The sequence below is a fragment of the Rhagoletis zephyria genome, unplaced genomic scaffold (genome assembly GCF_001687245.7).
Source record: "Rhagoletis zephyria isolate East Lansing unplaced genomic scaffold, Rhagoletis_zephyria_1.1 Rzeph_scaffold_00234, whole genome shotgun sequence".
Taxonomy (NCBI): Eukaryota; Metazoa; Arthropoda; class Insecta; order Diptera; family Tephritidae; genus Rhagoletis; species Rhagoletis zephyria.
In genome coordinates, this window is record NW_016157318.1 from 333126 (window position 1) to 338140 (window position 5015).

Below are 5015 nucleotides of genomic sequence, written 5' to 3' on the forward strand. Positions count from 1 at the left end.
CAAAGAAGCACTTCCAATATGCACACGACCGGCAAAAAAAATTGGCAGCCTATCGGCAAAAAAGATAAAAAATAAATTCAGCAACTTTATAATATATATTAAACCCCTCTTATTTAATTGTTAATTTGTTAATAGATAGTTTGTTAATATTTATTTATCTGAAAATATCTTCACATATACAGTGCCGGGAAAAAATATTGGCACAGAGAATTTTTCGCCATGAATGCAAAGTTTTTTATTCTGATTTCTTCTCTAATTGTTTTTTATAAAAATATAGTTAGTATGAAGTTCAACTTTCAAATCAGATTTTTTAGAAAAATTTTAAGTATGCAGTTTTATAGCTCATTTAATTTTAGTATAATAAAGTGCACGCTTGAATAGCTAGAGAACCTCTTTGTTTTTTGACAATTTCTTATACGCAGTTTCTTCCATACAAAAAAAAAATGTCGCACATAATTTGCATGGAAGAAACTGCGTGAAAAAATTGCCAAAAATCAACGCGGTTTTCTGGCAACTTCAAGCTTGCACTATGTTATACTAAAATATAATGGGATTTAAAACTGCATACTTAGAATTTTTCTCAAAAATCTGATTTGAAAGTAGATCTTCATACTAACTGTATTTAAAAAAAATAATGTGCGAAAAGAAATTCAAGTAAAAAACTTTGTATACATTGCGAAAAATTCTCTGTGCCAATACTTTGATCCGGCACTATAAATATTTATTAATTATAATTCCATTCAATAAAAGAACTACAATAATTTGAATTAATTAATTGCCTTAATTTTTAGCATTCAAAAACGGTAGATAAAGCAGTGTAGAAAAACGCTTTTTTAACGTAAATTAGTCGTTTACGAGACTCGTTTACAATTAAAAAAACGGACGTAAAAATATTCGCATACGAATGCTTTTTCGATCCGTTTACGACTGTTCGTAGGCGATGCACAATTTAAAGCGAAAAAGTGCTCGAAAAAGAGTCGTAAACGGCTATCATAAACGATTTTTAATCCGGTTTTTCTTCGAGAAAATATCCAATTACGAGCTTGTTTACGATGATTTTGCTGGCTGAGAAGCAACAACAATTTCGAACCATTTCAATTTTTTATTTTCACTTTTATATGATTTTAAAATGTTGGTAAACTTCAAAAAAAAATCATGGCCGACAAATTGAGAGAACGGTTCTACCTTGCTATGTTTTTATCATGGTTTTATCTGCCATCAGCTTAAAAGATAAAATCTTGTTGCATCGTACGTGTATGAAGGAGCCTATGACCAATTCCCCAGTGCTATTAATCAAAACACACAATAGTGAACACTACCAATTGATTTTATTAAATAATTTAAAATTACGAATATAAAAAAACACGAGAAATAACTTCTTCAAGTGGTTTTTGTTATCAACACTTAAATGCAAACACTTGAAAATTGAATTTTGGTGTCACAAATTTGATTGCAGGTACTAATAAAAAAGTTTATAAAGATTTAAAATACATGCAAATACAAAACAGCTGATATGAAAGTTGATACTTTATCCATTTTTACCCGGAGAAAAAGTCCGGGCTGTTTCGGGCACGTTTCAATTTTCGCTCTATATTACCCAATTTCTGAATACAGGAATGATTTCTGGGCTGTTTTGGGATCCCGCGTTGCGTACGGGAAAGAACGTATTATTACATATTTTACTCTTAAACATGACCGCGTGAGAGCTCCTCGTGTAAATAGCCATGAGAACGAATGAGAATTTTCTTACCGAAAAAATTCTCTTAAAAACAAAATACCAGTGAAAATCAATGTGCGCTTAAACCCATGAGATTTCTTACACCAACATGGCGGAACTGTCATGAGAGTTGCTCCCATAGTTGCCAACTTGGTGCTTTAAGCACTAGATTTAGTGCTTTTTGAAAATTAAAACGCCCAAAAAAAATTATTTAGTGCCTAGTGCCCTTTTTAGTGTTTTTTTTTCTGAACTTTTTGGCGATATTTGAGGTTATATAATGAAAACATCAAATTTTTTGCTCATTTCTACTTATGGCATCATTTTCATTTGTTGCGATTCGATTTTTCTTTCTCGAGATATACCAGTTTTAATGCGCTGTACTTCGATATTACGTCGTAAGTATGAGTCATCATAGCATGTGTAGAGGCTATTCAATCGTTATGAGCGAAAAATTTTGTGTATTGATTTATGTATGTATTCTTGTAAATATTGTTAATTTTTTGCTTTTGTTAAATATATACTGTTATGAAAAAAGCATCTTTTGATTCAAAAAAAGTTGGTGGTTTTAGTGTGATAAAACGCTTTTTTTCCTAGTTTTTGGTGCTTTTTGAAAATTAAAAGTTGGCAACACTGGTTGCTCCTATCGTTTACGAGCACCTTAAAGGAGTCATGCAGTTTGTGCACGTTGACATAAAACTTACAGCAAGCTTTAAAAAGCACCCCCCGCTAGATGTGTTTTGGTCGTGACTTAAGGAAAGCTCTTCCTGAGGGCTTTGTTTTCGTCGAGCTTGACCTTATGAAATATTTAGAAAGCTTTTATACAAGCTTAGCACGCTTGTCTATGAAGCGATTCACTCAACTTAACTACAATAACAGTTATTATTAGCTTTTATTACATTAGCTTTGTTATCTTTCAGGTTTGTGTCTCTAAGAAGTGCGTGGAAAAAGGCAGAAATAAACAGAAACAATGTTGGTAGGCGACAAAACGCAACTATGATATAAAATAATTTGTGGGCTATGAAGAGTTAAACGGTTTAAATCAAAAATTTAATTGCATCGTTCTTATTGGCGGCGTTTACACGATCCCACATGCAGCGTTGCCGAATTGACGATTTCGTCGCCATTTTGACGTTTTTTTTGTAGCGCAATGACGTTTTGATGATTTTTTATTTTAGGTTTTCCACTAAGTTACATATGTATGTGTGTAAAAAATTTATTACAGGAAAACGTAACCCAAAATACAACCATGCATTTGTCTAGTTTTTTTCTACAACCGTGGTTTTATGTAGTCATATTAATTTGTTCTGGAATTGTGACCGAATCGTTAATTTGCACTGCTAACATTGATTTGAAAGAGATAGAAAAGTAGGAGAGGGAACTTGTTCAGTCAAAATTATCTATCAGTTAATAATTGCTAATGTTACATTAAGGGTCTCCACACCAATTTTGGTAGTTTTGGTAAACTGCTAGTTGGTGCTCGGTAATTTTATCAACTTTGAAAGTCCTTTTCAGTTTTCTTTTGTTAGTCTGGTTAACTATAGCCGTCATCGATTCGCCACTTTTCGCTCGCTATGTTTGAGTTCCGGTCGCTTAAAGAAGAATTTTGCATGTGAAAGCAACAACCAAGTTAGCTAGCACGGATAGAAGATAGCGAGTTTGGTTGTACCTCATTGAGTTCGTTCGTTTCGCCACTCGCTAACTGTTGGCGAATCGATGACGGCTTATGTTTATCAACAGCTGATTAGTGGCTTTCTTCCTATAAAAAAAATCGTAACAGAAAATAGAAGGAATTTCACGTACTCATATGGGCAACTCCAAAAAACAGGTACACTTTCAAAACAAAAAGTTAAATTTATTGAGTTGTGTGCACGCCTATGCTTTTTATATGATTCTATTCGTAATCTCTTAACAAATCCATAAATACAAGTGTAATTCATTTTCATCAAGTTAGGCGAGGAATAACCATTTAGATCGCTGAAATAGAAAACCAAAAAATAGTTTATGCTCACATTACACTGTACAAGTTGTAAATTTTGAGCAAAGATTTTGAAATTTGAACCAAAGAACGTAAATGTATAAGAAGCGACAACTCGCTAAAGTCAGCGAGCGAGGTCTGCAAGGTTGAGATGAGGAGTTCGCGTCCGTTTTGACATCCATTTTCGTAAATGAATTCGCCGCACATATGGTTTCGCGGCGATAAAAAACGTTGAGAAAAAGTGATCGATGATAGAAATAATAAAATGAAATGAAAAAAACATGGCCGCAGCTCTTTTTGTTTATTTGCAGACATTTACGTTCTTTGTTAGAACCAATTAATTGGGACGTTCTAAATTCAATGCCATCCCCCGTTTTACCAGATTGGCTCCGGTTTTCGAAATAACGGAACTCGATTAAATTTTAACTATTGTTTACATAACTCCCACAGACCCCGCCCACTAGAAAGGGGACAGTCCCCGCTTTCTAAAAAGGCGTACCCCCCCTTCGGCTCCACCCACAGACCCCTAGGGCACCGTTTGAAAAATATACACATGTAACCATAAGTGGGCGTGGCTACGCCCATTTTCCAAAAATTTATAATATTCTTATTTTTCGTCTAAAAATTATTGTAAATATCAATTTTGAGTGAATAATCTCCAGTAGTTACTAAAATATCGCAGTTTTCGTATTTCTGAAAATTACCGTTATATGGGAAGTAGGCGTGGTTATTGAGCGATTTTAAAAATTTTCGCCCATTTGGTATGTTATGCGAAGGCCAACAACTGTGCCAAGTTTGGAAGAAATTGGTGCAGCGGTTACCAAGATATACACATGTAACCATAAGTGGGCGTGGCTACGCCCATTTTCCAAAAATTTATAATATTCTTATTTTTCGTCTAAAAATTATTGTAAATATCAATTTTGAGTGAATTATCTTCAGTAGTTACTAAAATATCGCAGTTTTCGTATTTCTGGAAATTACCGTTATATGGGAAGTGGGCGTGGTTAAAGTCCGATTTCGCCCATTTTCAATACCAACCTACCTTGGATTAAGGGAAATCTACATACCAAATTTCGTTGAGATATCTCAATGTTTGCTCGAGTTATCGTGTACACGGACGGACGGACAACGGACAGACGGACGGACAGACAGACATGGCTTAATCGATTTCTTTTTTCATCCTGATCATTTATGTATACCTTTGTCTATATCTATCTCGATTCGTTTTGGCTGTTACAAACAACCGTTATGTGAACAAAATTAATATACCCTTGTGCACAAGTGAGCTCGGGTATAACAAGTCTTTGTAAAAAAATGTTC